Source organism: Heteronotia binoei, chromosome 13 (genome assembly GCF_032191835.1).
Source record: "Heteronotia binoei isolate CCM8104 ecotype False Entrance Well chromosome 13, APGP_CSIRO_Hbin_v1, whole genome shotgun sequence".
NCBI classification, from domain to species: Eukaryota; Metazoa; Chordata; class Lepidosauria; order Squamata; family Gekkonidae; genus Heteronotia; species Heteronotia binoei.
Window position 1 is genome coordinate 43224126 of NC_083235.1, and position 18433 is coordinate 43242558.

The 18433-nt window shown below is 38.8% G+C and overlaps 1 protein-coding gene across 1 annotated transcript in view; it reads left to right on the forward strand.

Annotated features, from left to right (window-relative positions):
- Positions 1 to 18433, forward strand: part of CA10 (carbonic anhydrase 10) — a 546255-nt gene that overhangs the window by 494539 nt on the left and 33283 nt on the right. The window lies entirely within an intron of this gene.

Below are 18433 nucleotides of genomic sequence, written 5' to 3' on the forward strand. Positions count from 1 at the left end.
GTATTGAGTTCTAGTATTTTGAAAGGGAGAAAAAGTTCTGTTTGTCAACTCTCTCCACCCCATGCATAATTTTATAAACCTCTATCTTGACCCCACCCTCCTCCTCCCCCACTTAGCCATCGCTTTTCTAAACTGAAAAGTCACTCATCAGCCTTTCCTCATTGGGAAGGTGCTCCAACCCCCTAATCAACTTTGTTGCCCTTCTCTGTACTTTTTTCTAGCTCTGCAATGTCCTTTTGGAGATACGGTGACCAGAATTGTACACACTGTTCCAAACAAGGCTGCGATATAGATCTATACAGGGGATTACAATATCGGCTGTTTTATTCTCAGTCCTGTTCCCAAGAATACCTACCACAAAGTTTGCCTTTTTCACTGCTGCAGCACACCTGGTTGACACTTTCACCGAACTATCCACAACACACTTGGGATTTCCCCCCTCTCATTCACAGCAAGTTCTATCCCTATTAGCTTATGCTTGAAGTGGGGATTTTTTTGCCCCACTGTGCCACCACCTTACACTTACCAGCACCGAATTTAATTTGCCACACACCACACCCCTACTTCCTAATCATTTATGAATAAATGAAATAGTCATGCCCCCATACCAATCCTTGTTGGACCCCGTAGCATACTTCCCTACATTGTGAGAATTGTCCACAGATCCCCACTCTTTACTACCTGTCATTGAACCAGTTTTTTAATCAGAAAGAGAACCCATCCTCTTATCCCATGACTGCTAAGTTTACTCAGGAATCTCTGGCGAGTCTTTCTCAATGAACTCTAAAAGGTTGGTGAGGCAGGACTTCCCTTTGCAGAAGCCATGCAGGTGAAGATTAAAAAAAACAAAACAAAAAACCGGGCACGATTGTGATCTGAGGGTGGAAAAAATGTTTTTGTTTCAAACAGTCTTATTAGTAACATATGGCAATAAATTTCAATTTCTTACATCATTAATAATTACTTTTTATCTATCCCATATATTACTTTCTACCCACTCCTCCCCTGTTACTTGACACCCGCAGGTGTTATATACTTAAAATCTTAATATTAAAGGTACCCTTAATTAATAAGAACCAAAATTAATATCCTCCTCCCTCTTGTACTTAGTCATTATCAAAAATTGTCCAATGTCCTTTTATTTTCCACTCTTTTTCTACGTATCTTCTGAACTTTTTCCACTCCATCTTAAATACTTCTAAATCATAGTCTCTTAAGGTTCTTGTTAACTTGTCCATTTCACCCGTCTCATAACTTTTACAATCCAATCCCATTTCTCTGGTATTTTTTCTTGCTTCCACAACTGCGCATACAATGTCCTAACTTTTTCCACTCCATCTTAATTACTTCTAAAGCATAGTCTCTTATTGTTCATGTTAACTTGTCCATTTCACTCAGTGTCATAACTTTTACAATCCAATCCCATTTCTCTGGTATTTTTTCATGCTTCCACCACTGCGCATACAACGTCCTAACTTTTTCCACTCCATCTTAAATACTTCTAAATCATAGTCTCTTAAGGTTCATGTTAACTTGGCCATTTCACTCCGTCTCATAACTTTTACAATCCAACCCCATTTCTCTGGTATTTTTTCTTGCTTCCACAACTGCGCATACAATGTCCTAACTTTTTCCACTCCATCTTAAATACTTCTAAATCATAGTCTCTTAAGGTTCATGTTAACTTGGCCATTTCACTCCGTCTCATAACTTTTACAATCCAACCCCATTTCTCTGGTGTTTTTTCTTGCTTCCACAACTGCGCATACAACATCCTAACTTTTTCCACTCCATCTTAATTACTTCTAAAGCATAGTCTCTTATTGTTCATGTTAACTTGTCCATTTCACTCCGTCTCATAACTTTTACAATCCAACCCCATTTCTCTGGTATTTTTTCTTGCTTCCACAACTGCGCATACAACATTCTAACTTTTTCCACTCCATCTTAATTACTTCTAAAGCATAGTCTCTTATTGTTCATGTTAACTTGTCCATTTCACTCAGTGTCATAACTTTTACAAGCCAACCCCATTTCTCTGGTATTTTTTCTTGCTTCCACAACTGCGCATACAACGTCCTAACTTTTTCCATTCCATCTTAATTACTTCTAAAGCATAGTCTCTTATTGTTCATGTTAACTTGTCCATTTCACTCAGTGTCATAACTTTTACAAGCCAACCCCATTTCTCTGGTATTTTTTCTTGCTTCCACAACTGCGCATACAACATCCTAACTTTTCCCACTCCATCTTAATTACTTCTAAAGCATAGTCTCTTATTGTTCATGTTAACTTGTCCATTTCACTCAGTGTCATAACTTTTACAATCCAATCCCATTTCTCTGGTATTTTTTCATGCTTCCACCACTGCGCATACAACGTCCTAACTTTTTCCACTCCATCTTAAGTACTTCTAAAGCATAGTCTCTTATTGTTCATGTTAACTTGTCCATTTCACTCCGTCTCATAACTTTTACAATCCAACCCCATTTCTCTGGTATTTTTTCTTGCTTCCACAACTGCGCATACAACATCCTAACTTTTTCCACTCCATCTTAATTACTTCTAAAGCATAGTCTCTTATTGTTCATGTAAACTTGTCCATTTCACTCCGTCTCATAACTTTTACAATCCAACCCCATTTCTCTGGTATTTTTTCTTGCTTCCACAACTGCGCATACAACGTCCTAACTTTTTCCACTCCTTCTTAATTACTTCTAAAGCATAGTCTCTTATTGTTCATGTTAACTTGTCCATTTCACTCCGTCTCATAACTTTTACAAGCCAACCCCATTTCTCTGGTATTTTTTCTTGCTTCCACAACTGCGCATACAACGTCCTAACTTTTTCCACTCCATCTTAATTACTTCTAAAGCATAGTCTCTTATTGTTCATGTTAACTTGTCCATTTCACTCAGTGTCATAACTTTTACAAGCCAACCCCATTTCTCTGGTATTTTTTCTTGCTTCCACAACTGCGCATACAACATCCTAACTTTTCCCACTCCATCTTAATTACTTCTAAAGCATAGTCTCTTATTGTTCATGTTAACTTGTCCATTTCACTCAGTGTCATAACTTTTACAATCCAATCCCATTTCTCTGGTATTTTTTCTTGCTTCCACCACTGCGCATACAACGTCCTAACTTTTTCCACTCCATCTTAAATACTTCTAAATCATAGTCTCTTAAGGTTCTTGTTAACTTGTCCATTTCACCATGTGTCATAACTTTTACAATCCAATCCCATTTCTCTGGTATTTTTTCTTGCTTCCACAACTGAGCATACAACGTCCTAACTTTTTCCACCCCATCTTAAATACTTCTAAATCACAGGCTCTTAAGGTTCTTGTTAACTTGTCCATTTCACCATGTGTCATAACTTTTACAATCCAATCCCATTTCTCTGGTATTTTTTCTACTTTCCACAACTGCGGATACAACATCCTAACTTTTTCCACCCCATCTTAAATACTTCTAAATCATAATCTCTTAAGGTTCTTGTTAACTTGTCCATTTCACTCCATGTCATAACTTTTACAATCCTACCCCATTTCTCTGGTATTTTTTCTTGCTTCCACAACTACGCATATCATGTCCTAGCGGCTGAAAGCAAGTACCAAATTATAGTTCTATCTTCTTTTGGATTTTTTTTTTCCATTTGTAATCCCAACAGAAAAGTCTCTGCAACTTTCTTAAATTCATATCCCGAGATCCTAGAAATTTCTTGTTGAATCATCCGCCAATACTTTTTTTTGCCCTTTCACAAACCCACCACATACGGTAGAAAGGGCAATACGGTCATGTTTTTTTTTACATTTCCAACATCTGTCTGGCATCTTATTATTCATCTTTGCCAATATCACCCAGTGAGTTGCATTTGAACCCGAGTCTCCTAGGTTCTTGTTTAGCACTTAACCCGCTAGAGCCAGTGGAGTATTTTACTTACTTTACTGTAGCCCCCCCCCCTTTTTTTTTTTTTTTGCTGAGACTGAAGACAGCTTACACAAATGTAAAACAATATACTCAACTAGGATAGTCATTAGAGGGCCACACTAGGATCTGGAACCATCAAGTTCAAATCCTGACTCTGCCATGCAAGATTGCTGGTGACTTTGAGCCTATCACGCTTTCTTGCCTTAGCCTACCTCACAAGGTTGCTGTTGCGAAGATAAAATGGAAAAGGGGAAAACCATTTGATAAGCTGCTTGGTATCATGATTAGGGAGGGAAACAGGATGTAAAAACTAAGCACTACACCACAATGGTTTCAATGAAATGTGGAGGCTGGACAGTGGTAAGAGGTCGCAGAGACTACTGTTACATGGCTAACCCTACTGGCGTCCAAGCTCTGACAAAATTGGGCTAGTCAGTTATATTCAGGCTTCCCATGAAACATTTACATGCAGATAATTAGAGAAATAAGAGCCCCAGTGGTGCAGAGTGGTAAAGCCGCAGCACTGCAGTTCTAACCTCTGCTAACAACCTGAGTTTCACGGTTAAAACAATTTATTTGGTAACATATGGTAACAAATTATATTTCTTGCATCATTAATAACATCTTTTATCTATCCCATATATTACTTTCTATCCATCCCTCCCCCATTACTTAACCCCCGCCGGTGTTATTTACTTAAAATACTAATGTTTAAAGGTACCCTTAACTAATAAAAATGAAAATTAACATTCTTCTTTTTTTTCTAAGACTTAATCATTATCAAAATTGTTCAATGCCCTTTTATTTTCCACTCTTTTTCTACATATCTTCTGAACTTTTTCTACTCCATCTTAAATACTTCTATATCATAGTCTCTTAAGGTTCTTGTTAACTTGTCCATTTCACTCAATGTCATAACTTTTACAAACCAACCCCATTTCTCTGGTATTTTTTCTTGTTTCCACAACTACGCATATAATGTCCTAGCAGCTGAAACAAAGCACCAAATTACAGTTCTCTCTTCTTTTGAAATTTTTTTTTTCCATTTGTGAACCCAACAGAAAAGTCTCTGCAACTTTCTTAAATTCATATCCCAAGATCCTAGAAATTTCTTGTTGAATCATCGGCCAATACTTTTTTGCTCTTTCACAAGTCCACCACATACGGTAGAAAGAACCTTCATGTTTTTTACATTTCCAACATCTGTCTGGCATCTTATTATTCATCTTTGCCAATTTCTTAGGAGTCATATATCATCTATACATCATTTTAAAACAGTTCTCTTTAATACTATGATACGTCGAAAGCTTCATAGTTCTTCCACAAATATTCCCAAGTTTCCATATGTATTTCTTTATTTACATTAATTGCTCACTTAATCATTTGAGATTTCACTACTTCATCTTTCGTAGACCATTTTAAAAGTAATTTATATAATTTTGAAATTAATTTTTCGTTGTCTCCAGGCAGAACTTTTTCTATTTCTGTTTGCTCTTTTCTTATTCCTTCAGTTTTAATGTCATTCTCCACCAAGCTCTTTATTTGTTGCATTTGAAACCAATCATATTTAATATTCAGCTCTTCACCAGTTTTCAATTCTGTTTTGCCACTTTGTATTTTTAATAGTAGGCAACCACTTTTCTTCACCCGTCTCAGCTGTTATTTTTTAAACTCATTTTTTTTCCAAAAAACCACATACAAGGGGCAAAACCGGTACATAAATACAAAGAACTAGGCTATAAGTTCACCCAGATCAAATATATGGAGGAAAAGGGAAGAGAGAAAAGAGGGGAAAAAACATTTAACTTTACTACACGCAGCTAAATCTTAAAGCCGACCAAAAGTGTTCACAGGTAAATTAATACAAGATAAAGTTCAAATACTTTTTTGGCATCTTGCTCTTCTTTGTCGATTTAGCATTTACGAATTCAAGAAATGTAAACCCTTTCTCAACAAAGTTTTCCCCATCCATGACCTTCCAATGCTAAGAGTTTTTTGTTTAACAGCATTGTTCATTCTTTTATCCATACTAAGCAAACTGATTCATGATATAATTTTAAGTCTGGTAATTGAAATCCGCCTCTGGTTTTTTTGCTTTTTCTCTCACCATTATATAAGAAACAGCTTGCTAAATACATGGATGGGGAAAACTTTGTTGAGAAAGGGTTTACATTTCTTGAATTCGTAAATGCTAAATCGACAAAGAAGAGCAAGATGCCAAAAAAGTATTTGAACTTTATCTTGTATTAATTTACCTGTGAACACTTTTGGTCGGCTTTAAGATTTAGCTGCGTGTAGTAAAGTTAAATGTTTTTCCCCCTCTTTTCTCTCTTCCCTTTTCCTCCATATATTTGATCTGGGTGAACTTATAGCCTAGTTCTTTGTATTTATGTACCGGTTTTGCCCCTTGTATGTGGTTTTTTGGAAAAAAAATGAGTTTAAAAAATAACAGCTGAGACGGGTGAAGAAAAGTGGTTGCCTACTATTAAAAATACAAAGTGGCAAAACAGAATTGAAAACTGGTGAAGAGCTGAATATTAAATATGATTGGTTTCAAATGCAACAAATAAAGAGCTTGGTGGAGAATGACATTAAAACTGAAGGAATAAGAAAAGAGCAAACAGAAATAGAAAAAGTTCTGCCTGGAGACAACGAAAAATTAATTTCAAAATTATATAAATTACTTTTAAAATGGTCTACGAAAGATGAAGTAGTGAAATCTCAAATGATTAAGTGAGCAATTAATGTAAATAAAGAAATACATATGGAAACTTGGGAATATTTGTGGAAGAACTATGAAGCTTTCGACGTATCATAGTATTAAAGAGAACTGTTTTAAAATGATGTATAGATGATATATGACTCCTAAGAAATTGGCAAAGATGAATAATAAGATGCCAGACAGATGTTGGAAATGTAAAAAACATGAAGGTTCTTTCTACCGTATGTGGTGGACTTGTGAAAGAGCAAAAAAGTATTGGCCGATGATTCAACAAGAAATTTCTAGGATCTTGGGATATGAATTTAAGAAAGTTGCAGAGACTTTTCTGTTGGGTTCACAAATGGAAAAAAAAAATTTCAAAAGAAGAGAGAACTGTAATTTGGTGCTTTGTTTCAGCTGCTAGGACATTATATGCGTAGTTGTGGAAACAAGAAAAAATACCAGAGAAATGGGGTTGGTTTGTAAAAGTTATGACATTGAGTGAAATGGACAAGTTAACAAGAACCTTAAGAGACTATGATATAGAAGTATTTAAGATGGAGTAGAAAAAGTTCAGAAGATATGTAGAAAAAGAGTGGAAAATAAAAGGGCATTGAACAATTTTGATAATGATTAAGTCTTAGAAAAAAAAGAAGAATGTTAATTTTCATTTTTATTAGTTAAGGGTACCTTTAAACATTAGTATTTTAAGTAAATAACACCGGCGGGGGTTAAGTAATGGGGGAGGGATGGATAGAAAGTAATATATGGGATAGATAAAAGATGTTATTAATGATGCAAGAAATATAATTTGTTACCATATGTTACCAAATAAATTGTTTTAACCGTGAAACTCAGGTTGTTAGCAGAGGTTAGAACTGCAGTGCTGCGGCTTTACCACTCTGCACCACTGGGGCTCTTATTTCTCTAATTATCTGCATGTAAATGTTTCATGGGAAGCCTGAATATAACTGACTAGCCCAATTTTGTCAGAGCTTGGACGCCAGTAGGGTTAGCCATGTAACAGTAGTCTCTGCGACCTCTTACCACTGTCCAGCCTCCACATTTCATTGAAACCATTGTGGTGTAGTGCTTAGTTTTTACATCCTGTTTCCCTCCCTAATCATGATACCAAGCAGCTTATCAAATGGTTTTCCCCTTTTCCATTTTATCTTCGCAACAGCAACCTTGTGAGGTAGGCTAAGGCAAGAAAGCGTGATAGGCTCAAAGTCACCAGCAATCTTGCATGGCAGAGTCAGGATTTGAACTTGATGGTTCCAGATCCTAGTGTGGCCCTCTAATGACTATCCTAGTTGAGTATATTGTTTTACATTTGTGTAAGCTGTCTTCAGTCTCAGCAAAAAAAAAAAAAAAGGGGGGGGGGCTACAGTAAAGTAAGTAAAATACTCCACTGGCTCTAGCGGGTTAAGTGCTAAACAAGAACCTAGGAGACTCGGGTTCAAATGCAACTCACTGGGTGATATTGGCAAAGATGAATAATAAGATGCCAGACAGATGTTGGAAATGTAAAAAAAAACATGACCGTATTGCCCTTTCTACCGTATGTGGTGGGTTTGTGAAAGGGCAAAAAAAAGTATTGGCGGATGATTCAACAAGAAATTTCTAGGATCTCGGGATATGAATTTAAGAAAGTTGCAGAGACTTTTCTGTTGGGATTACAAATGGAAAAAAAAAATCCAAAAGAAGATAGAACTATAATTTGGTACTTGCTTTCAGCCGCTAGGACATGATATGCGTAGTTGTGGAAGCAAGAAAAAATACCAGAGAAATGGGGTAGGATTGTAAAAGTTATGACATGGAGTGAAATGGACAAGTTAACAAGAACCTTAAGAGATTATGATTTAGAAGTATTTAAGATGGGGTGGAAAAAGTTAGGATGTTGTATCCGCAGTTGTGGAAAGTAGAAAAAATACCAGAGAAATGGGATTGGATTGTAAAAGTTATGACACATGGTGAAATGGACAAGTTAACAAGAACCTTAAGAGCCTGTGATTTAGAAGTATTTAAGATGGGGTGGAAAAAGTTAGGACGTTGTATGCTCAGTTGTGGAAGCAAGAAAAAATACCAGAGAAATGGGATTGGATTGTAAAAGTTATGACACATGGTGAAATGGACAAGTTAACAAGAACCTTAAGAGACTATGATTTAGAAGTATTTAAGATGGAGTGGAAAAAGTTAGGACGTTGTATGCGCAGTGGTGGAAGCAAGAAAAAATACCAGAGAAATGGGATTGGATTGTAAAAGTTATGACACTGAGTGAAATGGACAAGTTAACATGAACAATAAGAGACTATGCTTTAGAAGTAATTAAGATGGAGTGGGAAAAGTTAGGATGTTGTATGCGCAGTTGTGGAAGCAAGAAAAAATACCAGAGAAATGGGGTTGGCTTGTAAAAGTTATGACACTGAGTGAAATGGACAAGTTAACATGAACAATAAGAGACTATGCTTTAGAAGTAATTAAGATGGAGTGGAAAAAGTTAGGACGTTGTATGCGCAGTTGTGGAAGCAAGAAAAAATACCAGAGAAATGGGGTTGGCTTGTAAAAGTTATGAGACGGAGTGAAATGGACAAGTTAACATGAACAATAAGAGACTATGCTTTAGAAGTAATTAAGAAGGAGTGGAAAAAGTTAGGACGTTGTATGCGCAGTTGTGGAAGCAAGAAAAAATACCAGAGAAATGGGGTTGGATTGTAAAAGTTATGAGACGGAGTGAAATGGACAAGTTTACATGAACAATAAGAGACTATGCTTTAGAAGTAATTAAGATGGAGTGGAAAAAGTTAGGATGTTGTATGCGCAGTTGTGGAAGCAAGAAAAAATACCAGAGAAATGGGGTTGGATTGTAAAAGTTATGAGACGGAGTGAAATGGACAAGTTAACATGAACAATAAGAGACTATGCTTTAGAAGTACTTAAGATGGAGTGGAAAAAGTTAGGACGTTGTATGCGCAGTGGTGGAAGCATGAAAAAATACCAGAGAAATGGGATTGGATTGTAAAAGTTATGACACTGAGTGAAATGGACAAGTTAACATGAACAATAAGAGACTATGCTTTAGAAGTAATTAAGATGGAGTGGGAAAAGTTAGGATGTTGTATGCGCAGTTGTGGAAGCAAGAAAAAATACCAGAGAAATGGGGTTGGCTTGTAAAAGTTATGACACTGAGTGAAATGGACAAGTTAACATGAACAATAAGAGACTATGCTTTAGAAGTAATTAAGATGGAATGGAAAAAGTTAGGACGTTGTATGCGCAGTTGTGGAAGCAAGAAAAAATACCAGAGAAATGGGGTTGGCTTGTAAAAGTTATGACACTGAGTGAAATGGACAAGTTAACATGAACAATAAGAGACTATGCTTTAGAAGTAATTAAGATGGAGTGGAAAAAGTTAGAATGTTGTATGCGCAGTTGTGGAAGCAAGAAAAAATACCAGAGAAATGGGGTTGGATTGTAAAAGTTATGAGACGGAGTGAAATGGACAAGTTAACATGAACAATAAGAGACTATGCTTTAGAAGTAATTAAGATGGAGTGGAAAAAGTTAGGATGTTGTATGCGCAGTTGTGGAAGCAAGAAAAAACACCAGAGAAATGGGGTTGGATTGTAAAAGTTATGAGACGGAGTGAAATGGCCAAGTTAACATGAACCTTAAGAGACTATGATTTAGAAGTATTTAAGATGGAGTGGAAAAAGTTAGGACATTGTATGCGCAGTTGTGGAAGCAAGAAAAAATACCAGAGAAATGGGGTTGGATTGTAAAAGTTATGAGACGGAGTGAAATGGCCAAGTTAACATGAACCTTAAGAGACTATGATTTAGAAGTATTTAAGATGGAGTGGAAAAAGTTAGGACGTTGTATGCGCAGTGGTGGAAGCATGAAAAAATACCAGAGAAATGGGATTGGATTGTAAAAGTTATGACACTGAGTGAAATGGACAAGTTAACATGAACAATAAGAGACTATGCTTTAGAAGTAATTAAGATGGAGTGGAAAAAGTTAGGACATTGTATGCGCAGTTGTGGAAGCAAGAAAAAATACCAGAGAAATGGGATTGGATTGTAAAAGTTATGAGACGGGTGAAATGGACAAGTTAACAAGAACCTTAAGAGACTATGATTTAGAAGTATTTAAGATGGAGTGGAAAAAGTTCAGAAGATACGTAGAAAAAGAGTGGAAAATAAAAGGACATTGGACAATTTTTGATAATGACTAAGTACAAGAGGGAGGAGGATATTAATTTTGGTTCTTATTAATTAAGGGTACCTTTAATATTAAGATTTTAAGTATATAACACCTGCGGGTGTCAAGTAACAGGGGAGGAGTGGGTAGAAAGTAATATATGGGATAGATAAAAAGTAATTATTAATGATGTAAGAAATTGAAATTTATTGCCATATGTTACTAATAAGACTGTTTGAAACAAAAACATTTTTTCCACCCTCAGATCACAATCGTGCCCGGTTTTTTGTTTTGTTTTTTTTAATCTTCACCTGCATGGCTTCTGCAAAGGGAAGTCCTGCCTCACCAACCTTTTAGAGTTCATTGAGAAAGACTCGCCAGAGATTCCTGAGTAAACTTAGCAGTCATGGGATAAGAGGATGGGTTCTCTTTCTGATTAAAAAACTGGTTCAATGACAGGTAGTAAAGAGTGGGGATCTGTGGACAATTCTCACAATGTAGGGAAGTATGCTACGGGGTCCAACAAGGATTGGTATGGGGGCATGACTATTTCATTTATTCATAAATGATTAGGAAGTAGGGGTGTGGTGTGTGGCAAATTAAATTCGGTGCTGGTAAGTGTAAGGTGGTGGCACAGTGGGGCAAAAAAATCCCCACTTCAAGCATAAGCTAATAGGGATAGAACTTGCTGTGAATGAGAGGGGGGAAATCCCAAGTGTGTTGTGGATAGTTCGGTGAAAGTGTCAACCAGGTGTGCTGCAGCAGTGAAAAAGGCAAACTTTGTGGTAGGTATTCTTGGGAACAGGACTGAGAATAAAACAGCCGATATTGTAATCCCCTGTATAGATCTATATCGCAGCCTTGTTTGGAACAGTGTGTACAATTCTGGTCACCGTATCTCCAAAAGGACATTGCAGAGCTAGAAAAAAGTACAGAGAAGGGCAACAAAGTTGATTAGGGGGTTGGAGCACCTTCCCAATGAGGAAAGGCTGATGAGTGACTTTTCAGTTTAGAAAAGCGATGGCTAAGTGGGGGAGGAGGAGGGTGGGGTCAAGATAGAGGTTTATAAAATTATGCATGGGGTGGAGAGAGTTGACAAACAGAACTTTTTCTCCCTTTCAAAATACTAGAACTCAATACAACGAGGCTGATAGCATATTCAGGGTGGACAAAAGGAAATACTATTTTACACAGAGAGTGATTAAAATGTGGAATTCGCTCCTCTGTCTGCACCCTTGGTTCATCAAGGAGATCAGTTCCTAGGCTGCCCATGACCCACAACCTCCTCTTCTCCCTAAAGCAGCAACTATAAACTCTTTTTTCTTTTAGAATCCTAGGCAACCTCCTACTGCCGGGGCCTGTTCATTGCCCGAGTAACCCCCAGACAGCTCCTTGGAGTGCTAACAGGTGGAGGATGCTGACGATGGAAAAAAAGGTGACATGTGTGGCGTCCCTGTTGCCCTTTCCTCACCAGAGACCAGAGCTGCTGGTGTTAAGGGTCCAAAGCAAGAAGCAGAGACTTCTACACCCCGCCTTGGATCTTGCCTGAATAGCGTAAGAGGGCATTTACATTTTCCTCCCAGGTGACGCTAGAGGATGTTTGCCCTTCTCTGCTGTTCATGCTGGCTCCGTTTGAGGCAGTCCACCTCAGATGGAGAACTTGGGTAGGTGGCTGCAGAGAAGGCACACACTTCGTGCCCTAGGAAATATCCTCGGTGTCAGAAACATCCCGTGTTGAGGGAGGGATCGGCTCTTTCTCCCTGTCCTTCTCTCTAATTGCTCAGTAGCACCAGAGTAACACGGTGGCATGGTCAGATTTGATGGCTGGGCATAAGATTCACAGCCGGTCTTGAAGGTTTGCATCATGGCAAAAAACAAAACAGCCTGACTTAAATTGTTATGCATTTTATACTGCATAATGTTTATAGCTAGGTAACCCCATTCAGGATAATCACCCTTCTTTGTTTTTAAGCAAAAACATTCATAAGAACGTAAAAAGAACCCTGCTGGTTCAGGCCTGAGGTCTATCTAATTCAACATCTTGCCTCACAGAGTGGACAGCCTGTTACACTGTCTGGAGGGCCAAGCCCTTCCCCCCCTGATTTTGCCTCCTGGCACTAAGATTCAGAGGTTCTTGCCCCTCACCCATACCAGTACAGAAAGCTCACTTCTGCTCTGCTTGTAGAGCCAGTGAACTCATAATGAACAGTCACTTGGGATCTAAGGCACCCAGGGTGGAGGAAAACCAGTCCTCAATGTGGTATAACTTGTATGGTATAACTTCCCCCCCCCCCCTTCCCTGCATTTTTTTTTCCCCAGCCAAATTTCAGAATCTTCTATGCACCTATTCAGAATCTTCTATGCATATGTTTTTATCCACCCATACTTTTTTTTTACTCTGCATGTGAAAAGGCTCTTTGGTGCTGAAATCTCAGTTTACATTTGTGGTCAGGCATGGCTAAACAACCATAATTTTTGTTGATGAGAGTACAACTTCCCACCGTAAAAGCGGTGACCTAGAGTTCTGACCTTTTTTAGGGGGTTGCAGGTCAAATGCTGCTGGTCTCACAAATGGCTATATATTATAAGATAGACGAAATTATCAAAACATCTTGAAATTGAACACTTCTAGTTTGTTTGTTTTAGGAGTAAGACCTTGCAGAAAGATGCTTGCTTTTAAATAGGATCACAGACCAAAGAACAGGAAAAAATGCTCTTGGCATTGGATGTACAAGGATTCTAAAATATACTTTTAGTGTGGAATGTATAAATGTATATATATACTTTTCCAAAACAGAATATTCCCCCCAAAAAGTGCAATCCCACTACATCAGGCATTCATTTGTGGGTGTGGGGGCAGGGCACCTGTCACTTTTTGATTTCTTTTTTAATGAGGAAATTGTGGGGGAGGGGCAGCTGTCACTTTTTGATTTCTGTTTGATGATGAGAGCCATGTACTTTATTCTTCTGGTGGAGCTTGGAAGAAGGTTGTGACAAGCATAATTGAACTCCAAAGGAAGTTCTGGCCATCACATTGAAAGGGACCATGCTTTTCTTAACTGCCTTCCCTTCTCTGGAAATAGTGGAGGATGGGGGGCACCTTCTTTTGGGGCTCATAGAATTACACCCCCTGGTTCAATCTTTTTGAAACTTGGGGGATATTTTGAGGAGATGGACTAAATGCTATGCTGAAAATGTGGTGCCTCTACCTAAAAAACTACCCCCCCCAATACCCACAGATTGATTCTCCATTATGCCCTATGGAAAATGGTCTCCAAAGGATATAATGGAGTTTCAGTGGGCATTCAATACCCCCCCTCCACTTTCTGATAATCCTGAAGTGGGGGGGGGAGGACCTCCAAATCAGGAGATCCCCTGCCCTCAACTAGGGATTGGCAACCCTAAATTGGGCCTAGCATATTTCATTTGCAAGAAATGTTCAGGTCCCTCTGCATCTCCAAAATCATGTGGTCAAATTGCTTCCTTGTGACTTTAGTAAACCATAAAGTACATATGACTCAGATTTTATGAGAAAATCATACTATGTAAGGAAAACCAGGTTTGATGAAGTAGTATAAATGCAGGGAGGCATTTCTAGGTGAGACATGGTGGAAGATTTCCTTCTCTGCTGAAAATTTCATGCCCAAACAGCATTTATTCTATTTGGACTTATTTCCAGAATGAAAACATGGCTGGGGGTGGGGTGAATTATAGGTGGCTAAGGTTGAGGAAAGGGAGCATCTGCTAAGGAGACTCATTGGATGAAGGAAGTTTTTAAACACCTCTTCCTCACACACACACACACACACACCCTCATTCTTCCCTGTAAAGTGTTTCCTGTCCTCTGCATTATGAGGCACAGACAGAATTGGAATTCTGTGTTTGGATCCTTATGTGTAGTTATGCCATTAGCTTTATTGCCATCTGAGCTAAAAGCAGCCATTTAGTTTATGGCTGTTGTTTTGCACTCAAGCACCATTTCTGGAGTGGATGTGCATTCTGGGTTTTTACAGTATTTCTGGTGATTACGGAATCAAGAGCTGCTCCTGCCTCTCCTTGGCCCTTTCTGCTTTTTAATTACAGCTTTCCTTCCTTGCATCACATCACTGCCTCTGACACTGCGAGTTAGTGGAGAGGAACATCCAAACTAGATATCATGACCTCTTTCTTCCTGAACTCATTGACTGACCTTGGCTATGGGAGTGAGCATCAGCAGTAAATAACTTTTCTGCCAACAACAAAAAAAAACCCAGTTGCCAACAAGGACACAATCCTGAAGTCGCAAGACATTATGGAAGTTCAGTAAATTAATAAATGGGTAGTTAATGAGCCCATAACCTCTGGTCACCATTTAGTGGGAACCCTCATTAATTCTTTAAAAGGCCTTTAGAAGACAGATCACAATAGGACTGTGTTAATGCTTCCTCCAGCTCTGCTGGCTGCCCAAATTCTGTTCGATGACTTTGTTGCCTTTGAGATTTTTCCTTCTGCTCAAATTAGTTTGTTTCCTGGCTTTAAAAAAAATAACTTACTGCGCCAGATGTTAAAAAAGATCAAGTTATATTTTTTCTTCCTCTGATATATTGTAATAAGGTAAAATAAATTATGACATTGTGTCAACAGTTTCAACCTTCCTATTAAAGTTTTTCTGGTTTTAAGCTTTCTCTCTTTCACAATTAAGTGGAAAGGTGTCCTTGAGATACTTAGAGCATAATCCAAGCTCTCTAGTTTACAGGATCACATACAGGACATGTTTCCACCCACGATGAACAAGTTAAGAAGTGTTCCCCCAGGGTCATATGCTGTGTTTCATTAATGTTGAGCTCAAAATTTTGTTGCATCTGGCCCAAGAGCTATTCTCCTGCATTCTCTGCAGCATTTGCAGAAGTTCCTCAGGGCCCCTTCCCTGTTTGCATGCTAATTCCTTGGTCATAGTGTGTGTTGCTTTGTTGCAACTTGAAAATAATGCTGCCCCCAAGTAGCTGTTTGGGTGCTGTGCTGGGGGGGGGGTATTATTGCCCCAGATCAGACGTGTTATTTCAGCACACAATTCCTACAGTATCATTGTGAATGATGTGCTTCAAACCATGCAGCCCCGGACACACCAGCTTCCAGAAACCAGTATCTGCGAGTTTTTTGAGCGAGAAAGGGAAATAACTGAGGGTATCTGAACACTTTTCCAGTTTTGGGGGGCTTTTCAGTAGAAGACCCAATCCACACATATAGAAACCACTATCTGAACATGCATGTAGCCAACCAATGGAAGTTCCGTGTGACACTTTACTTTTAAACAAAACATTCTCCATCTTCTGTATAAGAGAGGAAACAGCTGAGGTAGGATCTCAGTTCTGTTTGATACCTGAGAAGGACAATTGTTCAGTTCTTAATCAGTGCTCGGTCATATTCTTAGTCTGTGCTCCATGAGTCAACAGATGTGGTGCCTGAAGCACATGCAACAAACACCTGTGGGAATGAAATAGATCATTTTGTTGGAACTTCTTACTATGGATTATGTAAAGATACCGTCTATGAACTGGAACTCTCATGTAGAGGACAAAATGGTGCTTCAGAAGAATATTGCTACCATCAGAGAAACTGGAGCTTCTATGGATAAGCTGCCCATGTGGAGATGTCTGCTCATTACTTCATACAAGTGATGCTTCCATGTAAATCTCAGCCAGGCTACAGGCACAGTGGATAGCAGAACTTTCCAAGCACTTTGTTGAGAGCTGCCAACAATATGAACCATCCCTCAAAAAATTCAACTACATATTTTTTGTACTAGTTATTCAAAATAAATTATTTTTGACATCATAGTATTTGCTCCCTATTTCTGTTTTTCCATTGTCCTATTTCTCATTGTGACAATACAAATCAATAAAGACATTTTTCATGTCTGCCATTTGTTTATACTATTTGTTCTAGGAGAGTGCCTAAAGCTAACAAACATTTGCATCTTTGCATTCTTCCATTGTGTTTAATGTCTTTGATTGATCTACTGCTGTATTTTTTTGCAACTTGCAAGCAATTATCATTTAACAGTCTACATATTTAATCACACTTGAATTCTTGAAGGCGCTACTCATTATAGCTTCCCTTATTGGTGGTGGCATTTACTCATCAGTATGGATTTTATTGTGTTGGAAGTAAAAATGCTTCCTGCGCACAGATACTCCACATGGAGCATCCAAACTGGCAAAATAACTGCCCCCAATTGTGGCTTTCATATAAGAAAACTGCTTGAGGGGGAGACAGCAAGAACCCTTCCTCCCCCCACATCATGATTCCATGCCCATTTGGGCTCTTTTTTTCTTTTTCTTTTTTTTTTTAAGAAGCAGCTCCCCACAGCTGTTGTGTAGCTGAGGAGACATAAGCAAACTACTGTAAACAAGTAATGAAAGGCAAGGTGCAAGAATCAAATATAATCTCAAGCAGGCAGAAATATAGGAGAATTATTAAATCCCTAGGCAGGGGTGTTGAACTCATTTGTTATGAGGGTCGAATCTGATATAAATGAGTCTTTGTTGGGCTGAGCCACGTCCGATTGGGCCAGACCATGTTGGACCAGATCATGTGTATACCTATTTAAGATTAGGTAGCAGAGAGATAACTTACTAAAGGACACAGACACACAATTAAAAAAAAATTAAAACATTCTTAAAATGTTAGCACTTGTTGGCCTTAATGGTGCTTCCTTTGTATCTCTCCCATGGAATACAGGGAACTGGGCAAAGGAAGCTCTGGCTCCTTCCTTCCTTCCTTCCTTCCTTCCTTCCTTCCTTCCTTCCTTCCTTCCTTCCTTCCTTCCTTCCTTCCTTCCTTCCTTCCTTCCTTCCTTCCCCAAGGGACCAGGAGGGGGAAGGAAGAGAGGCTTGGCTCAATAGCTCTGCTGTGCGACTGAGAGAGCCTGGCAAAGCCAGCTCTTCCTCTCCCCCCTTCCTCCTCAAGGGAGGAGCCTCAGCCAATGGAGAAAACAGAGATTTTGCTCTGTAGCTCCTGTGTAATTGAGCAAGCCTTGCAAAGCAAGCTGTGATGCAGAAGGAAGCAAGAGAGAGAGAGAAGAAAGCAGACGACAGCCAGTTGCTTGGGGGCCTGATAGGAGCTCTCTGGAACCTGAGTTGGCCCCCGGGCTGCATGTTTGACACCCCAGCCCTAGGGGGTTGCCATATGTGGTTGGTAGGCTGCATTCAGCTTAGTGGATAACAAGTTGTGCAGCCCTGAGTTACACATACAGTTCTCAGTCCTGTGATTGGTCTACTAAACATTTAACTCTGGGCCGCTGATATGAACCCAAATTGTATTTGATTTAATTGTGTAGAGTTGTGCAGTGTGTGCTGTTTCTGCCTCTTCTGCTTGTGCAAGGGTCTTGTCTCCAGCCACCCCTGTGTGTAGCTTGGATTGGTGGAAAGACATTTTCTTTGGTGCCTACAATCAGGGCAATTGCAGGGGAAAACCAGTGCCGACCTCTGCAGTGCATTTTGCATCTTAATATGTTAAATTCACTTACTGACAATGGAAAGGAGAAACAACTGGTGCGGTGCCAATACGAGCCAGATGGTCACTGTGATTATTAAAATCATGCAGGCTGCAAAA